The sequence below is a fragment of the Phascolarctos cinereus genome, unplaced genomic scaffold, assembly GCF_003287225.1.
Source record: "Phascolarctos cinereus isolate Bilbo 61053 unplaced genomic scaffold, phaCin_HiC Scaffold_32;HRSCAF=542, whole genome shotgun sequence".
NCBI lineage: Eukaryota > Metazoa > Chordata > Mammalia > Diprotodontia > Phascolarctidae > Phascolarctos > Phascolarctos cinereus.
This window is the reverse complement of record NW_027555658.1, coordinates 30,562-53,059: the sequence shown is the minus strand read 5'-3', so window position 1 is coordinate 53,059 and position 22,498 is coordinate 30,562. Positions and strand designations below refer to the sequence as shown.

At 46.5% G+C, this 22,498-nt stretch overlaps 1 long non-coding RNA gene across 1 annotated transcript; it reads right to left on the bottom strand.

Moving 5' to 3' along the window:
* Positions 1-8,274: 8,274 nt before the first annotated feature.
* On the bottom strand, positions 8,275-21,308 carry LOC110203950 (uncharacterized). Its single transcript, XR_013485038.1, has 4 exons — positions 21,205-21,308; positions 17,476-17,728; positions 16,485-16,584; positions 8,275-8,509 (listed from the first exon to the last, which is right to left on the bottom strand). It is a non-coding gene; the product is annotated as an uncharacterized LOC110203950 (long non-coding RNA).
* Positions 21,309-22,498: the final 1,190 nt, after the last annotated feature.

The following is a 22,498-nucleotide window of genomic DNA, read 5'->3' as shown; positions in this document are numbered from 1 at the left end:
TAATATTTCCATTTAGCATTATCATAAAAATTTACCTTATCTTAAAACAGACCAAACAGACAATCTTATCTTAAAACAGACATAGACCATGACTCTATGTTGGTCATTATGAACATTTGCATATTTCATTCAGTATGGACCTATGGACAGAGGACCACAGATGGGTATCTAGAAAAGAATTCACAGACTATCAGGTCCAGTCCCCTTGTTTTAGGGATGAAGAATCTCAGGCCCAGTGACACACAGGTGGATTTTCATCTGAGATCTTTTGGCACCAGAGCAGATTTGCATCCCATATCCTTTCACAACATAGTAAATTTGGATCCCAAATCCTTTCACTATAGAGAGCATTCTTTCTACTATACGACACTAACTCTAAAATTATTCCCTTTCAGTTCACCCTCACCATCATTCCAAAACCCCTTAAAGTAATCCCTTTTGCTGCATGACAAATCTGAAGGACACAAAAAGAACAACATGTATTGGGGCAGAAGAACAAGACTTTCTGCTGCTAGTTGAAGTCACCTCTCAGTGATATTTAATTTGTGAAAGTTCAAACTATTATCTCCGACACTGTCACGAGTCAATTACTGAACGAAGAGTGCCTCTCATTCTAAATCATTCAGGATATATGAAATGTTCCACCTTCTCATAATCTCAGCCACATCAATATCCTGTTGATTTTCAAAATGAGTTTAAGTAGGTCAAATGAACTTCTAAATGGAAACCAGTTGTGGAAAATGTGTTGGATTTCATTCCCTATAGCTCTCCATTCCTTGACATAGCTGTCTTGTGTCTTCCCTCACTATGCACATTCTTAAGTCTTCCCAAGAGAAAGAAAACAACCACACCTGTGTCTTTTAAAAGGCTGATGAAATTCTTGTACCAGGCAAATATTCCTTAAAATGGATGAAGAAAGTTAATGTCCATGGCTTGGTTTCTGACATTCAGACTCTGCATCTCCCTTTTGGTTTGTTCATTATAAAGCACTGTGTGGTATCCTCAACTAATATCCTTACCTGACCACCTCTGAAATGATTCAGCAATACTTAAACTTAGGAAGGACTCTGTTTCAGCTGCAATGATATCTATATTTAGTTATTTGCATATTACTGTTCTGTGGTATAGGTTTCAAACATAAGCCATTCTCATAAAAACAAAGAATGGAAATGAAACAAATTTAGGCAAACTAGATACACTGTGTGGGGAGGAGGGGTCAGAGAGGTGGTGGTCAAAAGACTGAGATTGATACAGAGAATGATAATGAATACAAACTGAATTTAATGTCACTTGCAATATTATTGGCTTCTCTATATTTCTGATAGGGAAATTGTTTTCCAACCTATCAGCCTTGTGAAAAGGAAGCACTATTAGAATGTTATCAACAACCAAGAAAGTAAAACGAAATAACTCTCATTCATCAGCAAGGGGCAGGATATGTAAAAGGTGGGGGAGACATATTACAATAAAAGTATTTAAGAATCACAGTGAAATGTTATGATGAATTTTATTTACTATCATTAAAATAATATAAGTAATCAGTCCCCTCACACTTCTCTCCCCACCTCACCTTCTTCTGTCCAGTGACCTCCTGGCTGTTCTTTGCAAATGACCCTCTGTCTTCCAACTCAGGGCCTTTTCTCTGGCTTTACACCATGCTTGGAATGTTCTTACTCATCTCTGCTGCCCTGGCAGTCAATTTGGGACTGAACTTTCATGCAATGCATGCCAAACCAGCTTGAGAGAAATTAAACTGTTTATTTCCTTCCTAGAGCTAAATCTGTTCAAAATTTGGGTTTGTGTTGGGGGTGTTCACAATAAATGATGCTGTTTACTCACATTTCGAATTGGGATTTGAAAGAGTTACTTCATAAATGCCTCATGATTGATGAAGCATATGACAACATATTATATTACTGAAATGCCTCATGTGCCACATAGGGTACACACAAAGAGTCACAGCTAGTCCATGCACATAAACCAACATTCATGGACTGTTAATTATTATATTATTTCTATTTAAGAGAATAAAAGGACTCTCAAGTATACAGTAGTCTTGAAATGTAGTCTTTGGAAGAGCTTTTTGGAACTAAAGCTAGTATCTTGGGTTCAATGATGCCTGCTAGTACTTTCTGAACACTCTCATTCTGTTTGTTACTTTCAAAGAAAAGTAAAGGCTGAGATTCTTAAAATCTAGCCACTGCTGAGGATCTCATACTCTAACCAGTGCTTACTCATGTGAAGACTCCTTAAGTGTCTGCCATTATGACAATATTCTAATCAACCTTGTCTTTGGCTGAAAGAGGCCTTGGATTGAATTCTTTTTGGAAGGACCCACATGTTGTGATTTTGGACTCCCAGGACCCTTGAACCTGTAAACCGCATCATTTTTGTGGCCCATATGGGGAAACTGCCTAAGCCCAAGATCTCCAGCCAAGACTGGAAGTCGTGTAAGCCTCCCCCCTCCCCTCCTTTCTTGCTCTTCAATTAGGGTTGCTCTCCAAGCACCAACGCTTGGAGGTACTTTTTTGGCAGACAGTTATGAGGCTGTCTCACATTCAGCCTGATGCTCTCTGGCTCACGGTCCGCGGGGTCATTTCAAGGCCAGGAACCTGGGTACACCATCTGCAGCATAGAGGAAAAGGAAGGACAGACTATCTGGAAGTGTATGCTCAATTGTATTAATTCCCTGGGCACTAGGGAATTGGGGAAAACTGCAGTTGCTTTTTGGTTCCCTGAGGCTTCCTTCCTCCTTTCCCTCTCCACCTCTGAATCCTCTTTCATGGAGTTTACAGAGAAAGTTACAGTAGTTAAAAATATTTTGGCAGATGCTGGAGGTTTTGTGATTGAGGAGTTGAGAACTCCTTCTTACAACCCTGGTCACTCTTATCTCCTACTCCCTTCACTGGAGTCAAGAGGGTATCTGGGAACCCCTCTCATAGGATAAGAGAGTTTCACCCTTTCCCTCTCACCTTTGATTTCGCCCTACCCTACATGGGAAAGGAAGGAGGGGAAGGGGCAGCAGCTCAGCATGGCCCCACTGGCAATGGCCTTGGGCTCGGGGCAGCCTGTGCCTGGAAACATCACCCAGGTTCAGCTCATCCTGCTCAAGCTAAAGAAGCTGCCCTCTGAACTTGGCTAAGCATGCTCTTTGAAATTGGCAGTTTTCACTGTTAAAGATGAGATGTTGATTCTCTGTGGAAAGTAATTTGGAAGTGCATTGAACAAAACTGAAGTCACCTGAGTGGTAATGGCTTTGTTTCAAGTTTCAAACTGGTGAAATTTCTGTTATCAGGCATGTCAAGCAACTTTTCATAATTTGGTTACCACTAAACTAATTTAGCCATTGTGATTACTGTTTCACTGTGTAAACTAGTCAAAAAGCTTGTTTGGGTTATGTGTGGCTTGCTGAGAATTTGCAAGTGTATAGAAATCTCTAATGATTGGCTCTTAACATTTGGATATATTGAAGTTTGAGGTGTAACTCCTGGAAAAGATTTTCCTAAGCTGTAATTAGTAAAATGTGCTGTTTGAGGTAAAAGCTGATAGGATTTTATTTTGAGTTGTGTGATAGGTCATAATCAGTTGAATCAATAATCCACCATGTGAGAGAAATGCCACCAGCTACTTAGGGGAAGGTGACAGTGGTGGGAAGTCATCATCAGGAAAAGCTGAGAGGACAATTTTAGCCTCAGGCTAAGATGTGATCCTCTTGGCTGAATTTCCCCATTATGTTCCTTTGACAGGAATGTTACCTGCCTGGCTATTCCTGAGTCCAGCTATGAGGTGGATTTGATAAAGCATGGTTGGATAACTGAATTATCGGAAACCAAACAGAGCTAAGCATGTTTTCTCCTCCTCTCATATTTGGGCCCTAAATATCTCCTCCCTGTTTCATATGTGGGCCCTGCATTTTTTTTTCTGTCAGATTTCTGTCTTCCACACTCCAGGCCATTCACCTACAGTTGGTAGTAAAACAGCTAGCAGCAGCCAGTGTCCCCATGATGGGGTGTGGGCCCAAGCCAAGATCTTAGAGGAGAAAAAACACAGGCAGAGGGCTAGAGACAACAAACATGCTTGATTCCTGGCTGCTACCATGGTCAGGAAAAGACCCAAGGGTGTTCCCGGCAACTTGGGCAGTGGGAAAACCTGCTTCTGATGCCAGCAGGAGGGTCACTGTTCCAAGGAGTGCCTTCCAGCACATGCCCTAGGAGGAAGCCCAGCAACTCAGGCAGGGGAGTTCACAGGGAGCCCCAAAGATGGACACCTCCAGGACCTTGCCCAAGATGTGACCAGGAGGGGCATTGGAAGAAAGATTGTCCCCAAGGTAGAAGTGGTAGAGCAGCTACTAGTACCCTGTCCTCCAGTCTTCTCAAGACTGGGGGAGGACAAGGGAGCCTGGGTCCAGGCAACACTCCCACTTTCTCCTCCAATCCCTGGGCAGAAATTGAGGCTGAAGGTAAGGTTACCCACTTTACCATGGCTGTGCTTTTTGCTTTAACCAATCACTCTGGACCTAATAGCCCCGTGACCCGATGGGCATTCAAGGTATAGCTGAGAGATGTCTCCACACAGACCCCTTCAGAATCTGTTGTTTAAACACTCCTCCTTCATGTTCTCCTCTTGCCCTGCCCCCTCCTTAGGAAGGGACCTGATGGTGATGTGGGGAGCCAATTTTCTCTAGTTAAGCCTCCCCTATCCCTTCTCCCTCTGTGTACCACACCTCCCCATGTTCCCCTGGAAGTGTGGGAGACAATTTTGGATCAGGGAATTCCTGGGCAAACTACTCTTGCCACCCCAGCCGTTGTTCATCTCCAAGACCCTAAAGTATTTTCCCATAGCTTTAGTTGTAGACCCAGCTAGGAGGCTTCTTTGGCCTCTCCCCCTCAGCAGTGCTTAATTTCTTGGGAATGCAAGGCTATAGGGTCCTTTTGAGCAAAGTACACATAGCATGCCAGTCTGTAAAGTTTCTGGGCCACCCTCTTATGGTCCCAGCCACTAAGAAACAATTTTGAACTTTTCTGAGCTTGGCAAGATTATCTAGACTCTGGATACCTATTAATAGTTTTATTGTTATGCCCTTTCATGATGTGCCTCTGGGTCCTGACTCACTCCCTGAAGAGTGGGGACTGGTCCAGGCTAAAGCTTTTGTGATTTTAAAATCTAAATTGATTGCCAAGCCCCTAACTAAGTTCTTAGGACCTGATGCTAGCCAGGTTGCTCATTTTTCAAAACCCTTAGACTTTGTTGCTGCTAGATGTCCTGCAAGCCTCCAGGCAGTGGCTGCTACACTCATTCTGTTTGAGGAAGCCTCTCAATTTACATGTGGCCTCCAAAAGTGGGAAGATAACTCCCTGGTCAAACTGGGAAACCAGGTAGACCACTTACACTCTCATCTCCACAAAGCCCCCCTCCACAATACGACTTTTTCGCAAGTTTATGCCACCTCATTTATTCTTGCCACTTCTCTATGGGCTACTCTTTCTATATGTACAACTTGCTTCTCTGCAGGGCAATATTCCCATACTTAGGAGACAAGCTCCAAGGCCACTAGACAAGTTAACCCCACTGTGGAGAGAGGTCTTGTAAGAGTTCCTGCTAATCTTTTGACCTGCACTCCAGTCTGTGCAGATGCCACTAGTGGCAAGAATTTGGAGGAAAAGGTGAAATGAAGTGCCAACACATGGCAAGACCCCAGAACTACTGTCCTGGCTACCCAATGTTTGGCAGCCTACAAAGACTTTGGGGTGTGCACCTTCAGAATTTTAGTACCCCTCTTTTCCATTTTCAATGCCACATGGCTCACAGTCTCTACCTTAAGGGCAAAACATAGATTTGGGGGACATGTCCTCTGGCAAATGTGACACCTTGTGGTCTCTGGGAAGTCCAGCAATCTTTGCATTCCTTAGTAAAAGCAGTTGAAGATAATAGAATAGCCTGAAACTGCTTACTTGACTCCAGTGGGGGTGTATGTGCTTTAGCTAATGCATCTTGTGGCATGTACATCAACAACTCTGGGCAGGTAGAACTCTGCTCTGAACATATTTTGGAAAAGGCCAGTTGGATGCAAGAAATTCACAATCACCTCAGTGCTACAAACCATCTTTTTCATGTGAGTCCTGGCTTCTTTCTATGCTGGCCCCTATTATTCCCCTATTGATCATATTTCTCTTGTGTTTCTTTGGTCCATGTTTACTGCCTAATCTTGCCAGATTCCTTTCTTCTGGGGTCGGAGCCATTAACTTCCACATGACTGCTCAGGCTGTAAATCCCAACATTCACAGACAGAGTCTGAAGTGTCTAGCCCACTGAAGCTGGCATCTGCCACGTTCTGAATTCTGACCCCTAGAACTGCACCCAGAGAGGCAGGGACAGCTCTATGCCCTTTGCCAGCAGGAAGCAGTTTCAGAAGCCTAGACCTTCACCCCTTACAGCAAAAGAATTTGGGTCCCATTTGTTTGAGCAGGGAATGATGGGATATGGGTGCAAGCAGAGATCTTCACCCCTTGCCCAAAGGAAATCTGACTCCCATTTGTCTACAGGTCCCAGCTATTCATCTCCCTTTGAAAGCCTTAGCTCTACCTTTTGATCTTATTCTGATGAGCCTTTGCCCCTTGCCCTCAAAAGAATCTGGCTCCCATTTGTCCAGAGGCCCCAGAAAACCTTTACATTTTTAGGTTCTCTATTGACTCCCCTTATCTCCCTTTAAAAGTCCTAGCCCCACTTTTTGATCTTATGCAGATGCCTTCCAGTTCCCTTCATTTTCTATTCCCATTGTCTATTGAATCTGTCAGACCTTCCAATCCAAATTCTTATGTAGACCCTTTTCCCAGCCCCCTGCTCTAGCCCTCCAAAGTTACCTTAATGTATATGAGATCCAGGCTGGCCCCCATTCACATGCTGAGAATCTCTCATGCTTCAAAAACTGAGCTTTTCTCCTGCTTGCTCCTCCTTAGGGGTGTCACTTGGCCTATAGGATTTATCACTAATAAACTTTTTCTCTGGCTGGAAGAAGATTTCAGTTGAATTCATTCAGGCAGGGTCTGGTGTTACAATCTTGGGGTTCAAGTAGAGCACCCCAAACATCCAAGCTCTTCACCCACATGTTTCTGTGGATGCAGCCTGCACTTGGTTCCAGACACCCTCCCGTTTGGGAGCCCCTGGAGGCAGGGACAGCTCTATACCCCTTGCCACTAGGTAGCAGTTTCAGAAGCCAAAACCTTCACCCCTTCTTCCAAAAGAATTTGGTTCCCATTTGTTTGAGGGGAGAATGGTGGGGTTGGGATCTGGGCACCAAAAAGGAAAAACCCTGGACTCTCCCAAATGGCTAAATCTGTGGCTTTTCCCTGAGGCTATAATCCCATCAACTGGTCTGTCCTGGTGGCTACACCCAAACTGCCCTCCATTGTCTTAACTCCTTATGGCCCCAGGCCACTTCCCACCCTCAAGGACTACTTGGCCACTCCTAGATCCCTCCCACAGTCATTCTCTTTATAAGGTCTATTTTGCCTCCATCTCAGCCAGTGCTGAGATTCTTATAGTGTAACCACTGCTTATTCATCTTTGGGCTCCTTAAGACTTTGCCTGACATGACAATATTCTAATAAACCTTGTCTTTGGCTGAAAAAAAAAAGAAAGTAAAGTAAAGACAAAATTGTTGGATCAGTATTGCAATTATGCAGTGTAATTTCTGAAAACAAAACAAATCTGAATAGCAAAATTGATATATTTAAAGCCTAAGAGCATTGCAAGAAAGACAAACTTTTTGAAAAACTGAACTATCGAGAAAGAAACAAATAAATAAATAAAATAAAACATAATATGGAAATGACAACCCCTACTTCCATCCTAAACTGGTGAAAGGGGCAAGAAGTAAGAGCCCACTTGTGTGTCTTATTGGAGGGGAACACTCCCAAATGTGCAACCACATGAAATCCTTGAATCAGCAGCTGGAGATACCTGTTTTGATAAATCAGGGCCTTCAGGGAGCTCTCTGCTGGTAGGAAATGCAGATATGACTTTTCCATCTTCAAAGGAAAAGAAGAGGATAATGAGATGAAGTGGCTGGCACTCTTTTCATGCCGATGATGTTGTGGCCCACCATTCTGCTCCCATGCAGAGTGTCAGCTAGTATTCCTCCACACCGCCCCCCTACCCTGGCTCCTCTAGGTAACCAGCAGCCCACTGGCATCCTTGAGATTCCCTCATGAGTGGTGTCTAGAGAAGCCACAGGAATGACTGCCCAGGTCATCTTTCCACACCCCAAGCCCTTGGGCAGGAGACAGACTTGCAGGCCCCCACAATGCCTGAGGTCTTCCTCCTCATATCTTGCTCTATCTTGCCTTACCCTGTAGGGAGATGTGCTCCCTCCTTGGCTGGTTTCACTTTTGAAGGCAGCTTTCACCATCCCTGACTTGCTGTGCCTCATGCCTTGTGAAGCCATTTTCTCTTGTCTCCAAACAGCTTTCTCAGCTTTTGGCAACGGGCCAATGTGGTCCATAGATTTGTACTTCAAACAGAAATGACAAAAGTAAAGGAAGCTTATCCTCAGCCCCTGAGGATACAACCATCAAGTTGGAGAGAGGGATTCCCTAGATGGCATGTGCCAGGGCTATACACACACACCCAGAGGAACTTCCTCCTCCTTCTTGCATGGTCACATGCAGGTGTGTGTCCCACTGAGTCTTTTACAAAGAAGCCCAAATTGTGACTCCTTCTCCTACTCCCAGGGGAGATGAGGTGAATCCTATTTCCCAGGAAGGCAATATTGTCACCAATTGGACCCCAGGGCATAAGTGGGTCAAGAACAAACACCCAACATCTGTAAAACAAGACCTGATAGAAAGGCAGCTCTGGGGCCTCCCCTCAACCAGGCCGCTAGCTTCTCTCTGGAGCTCCTTTTCGAGTAGGCACCTACTAAATTAAATGGCAGGCCAAAGCAGAGTGACCCAGACCCAGAAAACTAGGAGTGAGCCAGGTAGGACCAGTCCCGCACAGTGTAGAGTAGCAGCCTTGGCTGCTGGGACAGAGAGCATGCCTGCCAGGTCCCTGAGGCCTGAGGATGTCAGAGCGAAGTCTGATTGGACATTCCTGGGCAAATGAAGCTAGTAAAGAGAGAGGCACAGGGTTCCTGGCCTACCATGGACAGGCCCTCTTCTCTCCCAGGAAGGGATTGCAAGATCCTCCTCTTTTTCTGCAACCACCCTGAGCCTTACTCTGCTTTTTCACAAGTGCCAAAGCAGTGTGCCTTGCTGAGTAGTGCAGACAGTATAAAGAGCTTTAGCCCTACCTGGGTTCTCTTCCTGCTGCCTCACTTTATACACGACCCAGCAATGATTTTTCCTGAGCTCTCGTAGCCAACAGCAGAGGCTCTCCACCAATGAAAACCACCTGCCAGACCTGTTCATGACCACCCCATGTCCCTGCCCCTCTAGCCACTCTGGGCCCACTACTGGGAATTGTACCCGCGGGGCACCTCCAGCTGCCCCACCCCTCCCCACCCAGAGGAACACGAGTAAAGCAGGAGCCGAGGTGTAGGATGGGCCCACAGCCATTCTCCAGATGGTGTTTGCATGTCTTCTCCAGGCGGGAAACAGTTCCGCAAATCTCCACCTTTTCCTGGGTCATGGTGCTCAGGGCATTCCTGAGAGAGCCATTGTCCTTCAGGAACACGTGGATGACACTGATTTGTGCCTGGGGCATTGTTTTGCAGGAGAAGACCAAAGGGTGACTATTCGTGGCTGGGAACCATGGAGCAAAGCCAAGGCCTCCTTCTCAAGGGATCTCCTAGGGCAGTCATAGCCTGATGATGAGAAGGATGCCAAGAAAGGAGGTACAGCCAGGTGAGGACTGGGGCACAGCAGTGACACCAGAAGAACCTGGGACCCTGGTCACAGTTCCAGGGTGCAAAAGGGTACTTCCAATTGCTCACAGACCAGAGGTTAGGAGGCGTGGGTTAGAACAGCAGTGACCACATCTCTCCTAAATCATTCCATCTGGGAAGAACTGAAAACTTGCAGGCCCCTGTCACTAGCTCTGAAAACACCTTTTAGACCACGTAATCAAAGGTATATATAATCATATAGAAAAATGCTCTAAATCACAACTGACTGGAGACATGCAAATGTCAACACCTTTCAGTTACCAGCCCCCACCTATCAGACTGGCTATTATGAAAGGAAAGGAAAATGGGAAACGTTGGAAGAGATGTGGGAAAATTGAGATACGAATGTGCTCTTGCTAGAGTGGTGAACTGATTTCATCACTATGGAGAACAACTTGGTACTAAGCCCAAAGAGCCATAAAACCATGGATACCCTTTGATCCACCCATACAACTACTAGGTCTGTATTCCAAAGGGATAAAAAAAAAATAAAGGAAAAAGAAGTATATGTAGAAAAATATTGATGGCGCCTCTTTTTGTGGCAGCAAAGTAGTGGAAATTGAGTGGATGTCCATCAATCGGTAAATGCTAAATATTGTGGTATATGATTGTGACAGAATACTACTTTGCTATCAAAAATGACAAGCAAGATGCCTTCAGAAAAACCTTGCAAGACCAGTATGAACTGAGGCCGAATGAAATGAGCAAACCCAGAAGAACCTTGTACACAGTAACAGAAATATAGTATGATGATCAGCTGTGAAAGACTTCATTATTCTCAGCAGTGCAATGAACTGATGGTGTCTGAATGTAGATCAAAGCCTCCTTTTTTAAACTTTATTGTTCTTGGGCTTTTGGGGGGAGGAGGGATTGCTGTGTTTCCTCTCACAGCAGGCTGATGTGGGTTGTACACGTATATCCTATGTCAAACTGCTTACCTTCTCAATGAGGGGGTGGGGGAAGGAGGGAAGAAGAGAATTTGGTACTTAAAGTATTAGAAACTGAATGTGAACAATTGTTTTTACATGTAATCAAGAAAAAATGAAATATGAAGGTGTTTTCGATGTCTTGTCCTTCTTTACAATGATGACAATTTCATTCTTTGCAAGGGTCAAGGAGCAACAGGGGAATGCCTATCTGGACTTCACTCTTCCCAACAGGAAGGAACTAGTTGTTGGAATGGAAAGGATGGGAAACTTTATGGGGATGGACCCCAAACACCAAGAGTTTGCATTAAGGGAAACGATGACCACGCAATGTGTGATATGAACCCTACCTTCAAGGAGAGCAGATTTCTAAAGATTCAAAGGGAAGTGAGATAGAATATCCCAGGGTCTACAATTCTTTAGGGGACATCTCAGCAGAAGGGATGGAGAATTCCTAAGAATGAAATTCTGATACCATCTTCTGCAACAGTTATAAAGAGGTACAGCTAAATGAAGCTGAGATTCCTCAACCAATATAGTTTTTTAAAAGATAGTCAGAGAGGATTATGGGAAGATAGAGTCGTAGGTGAGAAAATTCCAATCTCTTAAGATTTTCCCCCACAAAAAAAGATGACAGAGTGAATCACGGTGACTATTCAGCATTGAAAAGAAAGAAAAGTATGGTTAGAACAGGGGGTCTCATGGCACAATTGGAGAATCAGTCCTAAGAGACTGAGAAATAATGAAACAAAAAATAAAGAATGAAACAATAGAAGAGAATGTGAAACATCTAGTAAGAAAAAAAACTGCTCTGGAGAACAGATGAAGAAGAGAAAACATAAAAGTAAATGGTCGACCTGAAAGCTATGATAAACAAAAACTCTTCATACAACAATTCCAGAAATAATGAAAGAAAACTGTCCTGAAACATTAGGACAATAGGGGGAAGTAGAAATCAAAAAAATCTACCAATTGGCAGCTAGAAGAGATCCTATGACAAAAACCCACAGGAATATTATAGTCAAATTCTGAAGCCCCCAACTAGTGATAAAATATTATGAGCAACAAGGAAAAAAAATTAACACATCAGGGCCACAATTACAATCACATAAGAGCTAGTAGCAGGTCTTAGAACATTATATATCAAAGAGCAAAAGAACTTGGGTTCCAGTTGAAAAAATCTCATCCAGCAAAGCTGAGCAGAATCCTAAATGAAAAGGAAATGTACATTTAATAAGTTGTCAGATTTTCAGCAGTTTGTTAAAAAGAAAAAGAAGAAAATATGGAAACCTCTGAACACAATGCACAATAGTTATGATACAGGCTTTCTTGAAATGGAAATTTATTGTTATATATTTTGAATCCCCTCTTCAGTTCTGCTATACATGTGACATGTTTGTTGCTCTTTTCTTATGCATTTAAGTTTTAGCACTTCAGTCAAAAAAAAGAAAAGAAAAGTAAGATAGGCAGCTGTAAGAAAGGGGAGGTAGAAAGTACGCATGCCAAAGGATGGCAGAATCTTGTGGGAAGACAGGGAGAGGTATTGAAGTCCAATATGTGCTAAGGCTGAAGAGGAAAGAGGAGGCTATCCACAGAAATACTGGGAGAGAACAAGAGCAATTATACTGGACAAAAGAACAAAAAAGCAGAGAATTTGGCTTTGGAAGCAAAGTGACCTTTGGACTAGAAAGAACAGAATAAAATGGCTAAGGTCAGCAGGAGGATAAGAAGAACACAGCTTACTTATCCATGAGGAGACCAAGTTACCAGGCTTGAGTGAACCATATGCTGGAACACTAAAATGCTAGCAGAGGTCACTGGAGAGCCTCTAGCAGACAGCTCTGAGAAGTCCACATCATGTACCTTTTTCAAAGTGAGACAGTGAAGAGTTTCAACTCTACATCAAGGAGTTTGTCTTCAATTCCTGGAAACTCCTTGAACATACTATTAAAGGGATGGCTAATGAACATCTAGAATAGGCAAAGCCATGAAAGCAAGCTAACATGCCTGCTTCCATCCAGGATGGATGAACCCAATATCCACTGCTACTTTTCTGAAGGGGTGACAAGGATGTCGAGTCAGGCATAACACACACACACACACACACACACATGCACAACACATGCATAAACACAGCACACTACCCACATGCACTAAGACACACACTCACTTCAAATACAGAGTTGTCCCAAAACCATTTTCATGGAGTTTTAAGTTATCAAAGCTTCAATCTGCAAGGAGCCTTTTGGGACAATCAGCATGTCTCTGGAGAATTACTACATGACAGACTGGGGAGGAGGCAGTGACTTCATGTAAAAGGTGGTGGGTGACATGGGTCTGCCAGGGTGCAGGCACAGGACAGGGGCACATTTCCAGCATGGCAGATATCCATGGCCAGCAAGGTCACAGAGAGTAGAGTTGCAGTGAAGCATGTGGCTGTAAAAAGCTTAAAAGCTACACAGACACATTGACATCTTCTCCTGCAGGCAACAGGGAGCCCTGGGAGCTGATAGGGCAGGGCAGTGTAAAGGTCAGATCTGCAACTAAAGGAAAAGCCCCTTGGCAATGCTGTGTAGGACAGAAGGAGGTGGAGAGAGATTTCAGGCAAAGTGCCTAGCCAGAAGGCCAAGGAAACAACTGGGGAAGAGCTGATAAGGCATGCAGGAAGGGCATGGCCATGTAAGCAGACACCATGGCCAGTGGAGGTAGCCCAAACAAGTCTGTTAACTTCCCTGTGGCCAGGGAAACAGCAGACTCAAGGAGAATCTGGGAGTTTGGGCAGAGGGGCTGGTGGGTCTCCTAAGAGCCTCAGGTCTGGAAGGATGTCAGGGGCCAGCCAGTCAACATCCTCTTCCCCCTGGTCCCAGTAAGGAAAGGTCAAAGGGGTCAAGTGATCTGCCAAGGTCACACAGCTATTGAGGAGCAGAGACAAGATTTGAAGCCAGGCCTCAGACCCAAGACCTAGTACTTGATACCATCTGCTTTGTGTCTTCACAAGTTAGACCACTGGACCAAGTCTATGAAGAAGAAATGCAATAGGAATAAATGTGAGGATTCTCCTTGGCTCCACAAGTACAAGATGGAGGAGCAGGAGTCCCCGGGGTATATGTAGTCCTCAGTGTGTGATAGCAGCCCAGAAGGTCTCCATCCACAAGAGAGGCCAGGATCCAAGAGCTGAGAGAAGCACTCACTGTAGCCTGCCCTGCTCATACCACCTCAGGAGGGGCCACAGTCCTGGCAGATGAACTGTAGGTGCGACTTTATGCAGGAGCCTCTCCAGCATGGCAGAGGACAATACACCTCAGGCCACCAGACATAGGCAGGTGGTTAGGAGACAGAAGGTGTGAAGGGGCTAGGGGCAGGACAGCTACCTTCACATAGCCACAGGCTCTGATTCAGAAGAATCAGGAGGCCAGGAACGTCCTTCCAGATGGACATTCTGAGACAGACAGAAGCAAGCTCAGAAAAAGCATCTTGTCACCTTTGACAGACTTGGCTCTTCCCAGCAATGACAGGATCGAAGACAATTCCAAAAGACTCATGATGGAAAATGCTATCCACATCCAGAGAAAGAACTATGGAGTCTGAAAGCAGAGCAAAGCAAAGTATTTTCCCTTTTTGTGTTGATTTTGCTTTCTCATGGTTGTTCCTTTTTGTTCTGATCCTTCTTTCACACCATGACTAAGGTGAGAATGTGTCTAATATGACAGTATATGTATGGCCTATATCAAATTGCTTGGCATCTGGGAGAGGGGGGAAATTTGGAACTCAAAATCTCAGAGAAGTCAATGTTACAAGTAAAAATTTAAAAAAGTTTTTAAAGGGTTCCATGAAAATTAAAAACAAACAAACAAACCAACAAACCAAAAGAATAATTGTGTTGGCAGAGTTGGTCTTCAAAGGGCCATCCAGTGTGACCCCACGCAAGTCTTGTTCTGAAGCACTGGGCTCCTCCAAGTGTGTTTTCAGTATCAAACCACCTCTTTTACCTGTAAGAGCTATCTGCGGGCTCTGATTTCATTCGTTTGCACCATGACTAAAGTTTTCCTTTTCTGAACCTTTGCATTGGTATGCAGTTGTGACTTTGCATTTCCCTGCTGCTACCACTTAATTGACTTCACAGTACAGTGAGAATGACCTAAAAGGTTTTCTTCTAGAAATGGCTATTAAAATCATCACTAAATTTCTTTAATTTTTAAAAGAAAGAAAATGGTTTATGTAGCCGAATCCAAAAATGTCTTTTGTACACACAAATGTAATGAAGCTAAGATTCAAAGGGAAACAGTGACCTGAACGGGGAACAATAAAAACTTTGCAGCAAGTTTTTCTTAAAATTTCATTTTCAAAATATATAAGGAAATGATTCAAACTTGTAAGGAAAAGAGTCATTCACCATCCATAAATGGTCTGGAGAGAAGAATGGATAGTTCTCAAAGGAAGAAACTCAAGCTCTCTCTAGCCATGTGAAAAAATGACCACTAATCAGACAAATGCAAATTGAAGAAATTCTGAGATTCTACTTCATTGCCCTCTGACTAACAAAGAAAATGAAAAAATAAATAAAACTCATCAGTGTTGGCAGGACTGGGGGACACTTTGCTGATGGATCCGTGAACAGCTTGAACATATCAGAAAGTAATATGGATCATGCACAAAAACTTATTCAACAGTGAGGCCACTTGGACCCAGCTATGTGACTTCTAGGGCTACATCTCAAAGAGATCAAAGGAAGCAGAAAATATCCTTCTCACAAAAAAAAAATTAAAAAACAAAATCAAGCAACTTACAGAAGATCTCTTCATGGTGTCAAAAACTATAAAGTAAGGGGATGTCCATCAGCTGAGGAATGTATAAACTAATCAAGCAGACCAATGTGAAGGAGAATGAGTGTGCTGAAAGAGCTGAGGGACCATGTGACTCCAAAGAGGTGTGGGCATGGAAAGACCTGCTCACCAGATGCAGAGGAAAGTGAGCGGAGCTGGGAAGAGCAGTACTGGAGAGCACGGGCTAGACAAGAAAGAACATTTGGGGGGTGTTCTCTCTGCTCTGCAAAAAGACCATCTGTGAGGTGGGAGGTCAGCCATCCGCTATGGGCACTTGTTTGGTTCAACTAGGCATATAATTACAAGAAATTTGGTTCTTCTTTTCCCTAACTGGATCGGAAGGAGAAAAAAGAGACTTCTGTGAATTTTTTGAAGAGGAAAGGTGGGGGGATATTACATATGTGACATGATGAACATGCTTTCTTAAGAAGTTAATACATCATTCTTAGTCTTACTAAAATATGGCAGTCTGTCACAAGAAGTGAGCATAATCTGTAAAGGTTTGAGAGAGACCACAGTCCAGCACCTGATCACAGAGATGGGATGATTCTGTTACACAAGTGCATCCTAAGTAAACTAAGGGAGCAAGAAACCACAAATCAGAAGTCATCCATAAAAATGAAAGGGGACTGAACACCACCATTTTCCTCAGCTGGCCTTTTCAAACATTTTTTTCCAAAGGCAGACACCAAGGCGTCAGAGCAAGGCGAACAAGGGCTTCAGAGGAAGGAGCGGGAGACCCCACATCTGACACATCTGCCACCCAGTCACAGCATGGTGGGCAAGGATATCTCTCCCTCTTCCCCTGGGGGGCCTCACTCATTTCCAATGAGGATTGGGGCTCCAACTTACTTGAGTGAGGCCTGACATCAATTCTGATTTCAATTCCTCCAGAGTAAACAGCAAGGACATTGCAGCCTTTTCATCTGATGATGTCCAGTCATTGATTGTTCTGTTAAGAAGAAAAGAAGATGTTAAAAAATGTAGATTTGCAATAGCCTACCTCCCTAGCAAGGGCCTTGCAACATTCTGTCTGCCAGAGGGAAAGAACTTCAACAAGTAAGTGGGAAAACATTCTGCCAGCTTTGTGAGTGATTTGGCTGGAGAATTTTTGTTGTTATGGAAGAGTCTGTTTCCGTGAGATGATGCATTTTTAGATGGAAAAACAAAAGGCTGCAATACACCTACTTGTAACCAAAAAAGACAAATCATAAAACAGAGATGCTGGATTTCAAAGGGTGACCAGGTACCCAGTGGGCTATCAAAGTGACCAGTTGTTGCCTGGTGTGTATGACACGTGAACCTGAGGAAGGTTCAAACCGTTTGGCTTCTGCCTTGCCTTCATATTCCTCTTAAACACTGATAATGGCAAGGACAGCAACTTGATAAATTCCAATGCCTTCTATTGGAAGAAATGGAATTTCTCCTGTTGGAGAAATGCCCAAAGCCAGGGCATCCAGCAATTGGTTTCAGAGCCCAATAACCAAGAGGCATCGGGGCTCCACTGCCTCCAGCTCACTGAGGACATAGATTACAATCATGTCAACAACCTTAGCATCCATCCCAAGCACAGCCCATAGGCTGCCTGGCTACACCAGCTCAGGGACAAGAGGAGCTGCCCTTCAGAGCAAGGTAGACAACAGAACCCAGACCCATCCCAAGGGAGGATGGACCTGGGGAAACCTGTGAGTCTGGGCACCTGGCCCGTTCCACTGGCTTTGAGGGAATGATCCTAAGGTCAGAGGGAGGAGAGAGGGCCACATTTTCTACTCCTGGTAACTTTGAGTCTCCCATTTCATCTGCCTCTTAAGGGATGTCAGCCCCCCAGTCACAAACGGCCCACCTGTTCAGGGTTTGGTTCATGAAGCTGCTCAGAAGCCCAGCCACATGCAGCAGCTGCTGCCTCAAGTTCTCCAGCTGACTGTGATGCCCCTGAAGCTTCTCCAGGGCAGGGAGAAGAGCTTCCCCAGCACCATGCTCCTGCCAGGCTCTGGGGTCACAGCCCTTGTCCTTCTCAGCTGAGTGATCATGTGCTGCAGCTGCTGGATTTTCTGCTCACCTCTCTGCCGCTGCAGCTCGAACTCCCGCTGCCGGCCCTGCAAGCACAAGATGAGAAGAAAGCACAATGTTACACACTGCTCTAGCACAAGCGCGAGAAGCTACAGGCCAAGGAAGAGGATGCACTGGAATGCAGGAGATGGGAGGACCCGCCGCTGGGGAGGGCCAGGGACCCGGCTCTTGCAGACACAGGGCCTGCTGTTCTCCAAAGCCCCGCAGGGCTCTCACTGGCTCCATCAGGGAAAAGGCTCGAGCTGGGACAAATGTAGCCTCCTAGGAAAGGTCACAGGGTGTGTGGGCTAATGCTTGACTCTGGGCCAGCTTTACAGAGGCACACTGGTGACTGGCTGGGGAGCACAGAATCACAAGTGGAAGGGACCCTTGCAAGCAAGCTGGCCCTACTCTCCAGTTTGAGAGATGAGCAGACTGAGGTCCAGAGAGAGAGGTGCTTTGTGCAAGGTCACACAGCTAATCCCATAAGAGACAGAGAGGCACGATCCAAATCCAAGCCCTTGGACTACTGCTCTTCTTCCTTCTTCCCTGTCTGGTACTCAGGGCCCTGCAACACACTGCCTTGAGAAATCTTGCCACCCCACAAAGTTCTCAAGGCCGGCCATGAGTCTAAGTCGAAGAGGACTGTTGCTAACCACTGCCACTGCTCAGGAAGCCCTTGTTCCCACCGCCCACCTCGCCTCTTCTCAAACTGTATTCTGGTCCATGTCATCTGGTCTTGACTCAGCCCCCACTGACTGCAACAAGACAGTCCTTTTGCTCCCAACCTCTCAATCTCCCAGCCCCAGCACTGGGCTCTCTCATGTCCCTTCCCCCTCATCTTTTATCCCTTGGTCCCCTCCCCCACAATCTCCTCCTCCTTTCCTTCCCTTCTCACCTTGGCCACCTCCCTTCTTCTGTCCCCAGCAGATTATATCCTCAAGCCAAGACCTCAGCCCATAATTCCTGGGCTTATTTCATGATAATTTCACTCCTCTAAAAGGTCCATAGGGAAGCAACCAAGGGGAATTGTATCCTTCTCTACAACCACTTGCCCACACACATATCAATGGCTTGCCACCATTCTCATCAAAATCCCAACTGGAACGGCCCACCCCTGGCTCACCACTCTTCTGCTCTCCTCCCAGTTCCCATGGGCCCAAGCTGTCAGCTGCAAGCAGATGACTCCTTCCTGCAGATATTGGGCCCTGTCTCTTCTGGACATTCTCAAACCTAATGTGTCAGAACTCGTTGCTTTCTCCCCCAAACCCACCCCTTTTTCTGGATTTTCCTCTATCTGTGGAGGATACCCCAATCCTCCCAGTTCCCCTCAATTGCTACAGAATCCATCACTTCGTCATTTCGACAACCATGTCATCTCTTCTCTCCAGAGACATTGTCCAAGTTCCTTGCCTCTCACCTGGCAGTCCCTCATTGGTCCCCATCCCCCATCCATGGTTCATGCTGCTGCCAAAAGGATTTCTCCCAAGTGTCACCTCTTCTACCTTCTCAAGAAATCCAGGGGCTCCTGCCTACCTACAAGCTCCAGCAGAAAGGTCTCTGCCATTTCAATCTCCTCTGGCTGTGTCTCCTTCTTGCAATCTTCTTGCTCCTTCTCCCTGGCTTCCTGATGCACTTCAGCCTCCCACCTAACCGTATTCTGCACAGAGATTGGAGCAACCTTGCATCTGTAGGGGGGTTGCCCCCTGAGAGAACATGAGCTTGATGCTCCCTGTCCCCCAGAGCCCTCCCCCAGGCAGGAAGGTGGGTCACAGAGGGCACCCTGGCATCAGAAGACAGATGCCAAGCACCCTGGGGTTCTGAGGGCAGGCGAGCCTCACTAGCCTCTCCTGGTCTTTCTTGCCCTTCTTGCCCTTGTCTTCCTCTGCTTTAGGCTCACGCCATTTCTGCTTCTCCCTCCTGGCCTCCTTGCCAGCCTCTTCCTTCGGCCTGGTCTCTAAGTGCTCCAGCTCTGTGTGTAGCCTACCCTGCTTGGCCCTGTCACCTTCCAGATAAAATAGTAGCTCCTGCTCCTGCCTCCGGAGGGCATGTCCTGAGGCCTGTAGCAGTGCTCTCACCTCTTTCTCTTTCCTGAGTTCTTCACGGGTCATTTGGACCTCCAGCACCAGCTGCTTCCGGCTGGCCATGCCCTGCTGGCGGGCATCCTCCAGAAGGGCCTGGAGATGGGCTGCCCGCGACTTTTCCTCATTCAGCTTGCCCTCAAAGGCAAACTGCATCAGGGCCTCCTTCTGCCTGCACACCTCCTGGGTGAGCTTGCTCAGCTGCTCCATGAGCAGGCGCTCCCGGTTCATGGAGGCCCTGAGCTCAGCTGAGTGGGCACGCTCCACCTCCAGGGCCCTCTGCAACTCCAGGGCCTGGTTGCGCTCCTGGCACAGGACTGCCCTGCAGCGCCACTGCTCAGCCTCAAGCTTCTCTTGGAGCTTCTTCTTCTCCTTCTGCTCTAGCTGCAAGCTGATCACCAGCTGCCACATCTGGCTGTACTCCTCCTGAGACACCTGCAGTTCCTGGGTGGGGAAAAGAAGGGCCACAGCTGCAGCCTGGCCTGGCCTGGGCCTCCTCCCTCAATCAGTCACAGCTACTGACTGCTACACAAACGGAAATGCCACAGTTGCTCCAAGTCTACACTCGCCAACTGCCCCAAGCCTTTCTCCTGCCCTGTCCACCCCTGCATGTCCAGGGGCTGCCACTAGCAATGGGCACCACAGCTTCCCTCCAGGCTTCGTGTGTGCATCTGCCTCAAGGGTCCTGGACCTCAGCTGGTCCTTCTCCAGACTCTGCCTCTGCTCCTCTTCCATGAGGGCCTGCAGCTCCTTAACTTGCTGCTTCTCACCCTGCAGCATGTCCAGGGCTGGCTTCAGAAAGGGGCCTACTAGGTGGACCACCTCCCCACCCCATGCCAGAGGCACACCAGAGGGACTTGCCCCTGCCAAAGAGCCCGGGATCATGGGCACAGCTCTACCCTAAGGACCTCAGACAGGGCATGGCATGTGCCCCATTAGAAAAGGGCCCCTTGAGAGCAGGGATGGTCTCCTCTACACACACATATGCACACACATGCACATAGAGCACCAAATTGACTAGTCTGCTTCGAAACCCCAAGAGAACAAAGCAGGCGGGTACCTTAAGGGAGTCTAGAAAAGCAGCTTTTCAAACAACTTGGACACTGGCCTCACCTGTTCCTGCTCTCTTCTCTTCTTACAAAATCTATGTTCATAAGAAATGAACTCCCACCATCTTTAGGGGAAGACCCTGTGGTCACGCCTAAGGGCAACGGGGTGGTCATAGTGTACATGCCCCATACGGGCTCTGATGCTGGGCAAAGGCAGACAGATACCATCCACCACACCTCCTGGCCCACCTGCTGGCCCTCCCCTGCCCATCAGGGGATTGTTTCCACAGCCACAGGTGTTTTAAAGACTCCTGGTGACTAGTACGGCCCACATTCCCAAGCCCTGCAGGAGGATTACCTTCATGTCTTTTGAAAACATGCTGGATTTCTTACCTGCTCTGTAGCTTGCTTTCCTGCCCTTGCTACAGCGGAAATGGCACTACCTAAAAGAGAACAACAAGAAAAAAAGGTCAGAGTGATCCCAAGTGACCTCTACATGCCAGCCTGTGCAGGCCTATTCTGAAGAATCAGATGAAAAAGAGGGCCCCCTTTGGGCTGTGCCTCCGCAGCCAACAAGAAGAGCAGCACTTTGTGGTCAAGGAGGAGGCTCCCAAGGACCACTGGCACAAAAGATGCAAAGACATCAAAGCACCAAATCACACACTCTAGTCCAAAGGGGGGGAGAGTGAAGGAGACATTTCTTGCTTCAACAGAGCCATTCACAGATCAAACAGATGCCAAAGAAGATCTAGGACACCTATGAGTGCTTCTTGGCCACATGGACAGTCCTGCTTTGTGGCTGTGCTGCCAGACCTCCACCCCAGTCACCCCTGATGGCAATCTGGGCCCCTCACGACTTTTGGAGCACCCCATCTCAGAGCCCTGCTCAGGGGACAGGCCAACAGGAGAGGGCCTCAGGGCCAGCACCAACTCACTGATGCCATGTCCATCGCTGTCCACGCCTAAGCCAGTTACACTGGAGTGAAGGTCTTCTTGAACATCCATTGGTGTTATGATGAAATCATGGCCACAAACAGAAAGAGACACAGAGAGACAGGACAGAGACATTGAGAGAAAAAGAGAGGGACAAATGAGAGAGAGAAAGAGAGGTGGGGAGGGGAAGGACGAGACACAGAGAGGGGAAGGAAAAGAGAGACAGAGACAATGTCCAGGATTACGAGGGTAGCATTACACAGGGCCACTCTCCTGTCCAGACCACATCTGGCATGGAGAGTTCTGGGGGCCAAGTTTTTGAATGGATACTGTACCCAGAGGGAGCTTCTGGTAACAGGAGAGCCACCTCCAAATGCCAGAGGACTGCCACGTGGAGGAGAGGGGCCAAGCTATTCTGCGCAATGTAAAGAGGGTACAGACCGGCAGACTCAGCCTGGCTAAGGGAGGTACGGGGCTGGAGGTGTAGGCTTGTCCCTAGGGCTTCTGAGAGGCCTTCCAGCCCCCAGAATCTATGAAACATAGTGGGTGAGGATAAGCTGTGTCTGTCCCTGTGGGGAAGCCTTCAGGAGACAATCAAAAGAAACCAAACAGGCACCAACAAACCAGAATCCTAAAATGGACACAGACGTCACTCCAGGGCCTCCCCAGCCTCTCACCCATCTCTCACATGCCTAAAAAGGAGGCCCCTTGCTTCACATGGAACAAGACAAAACCACTTCCCAAGCCCCATTTT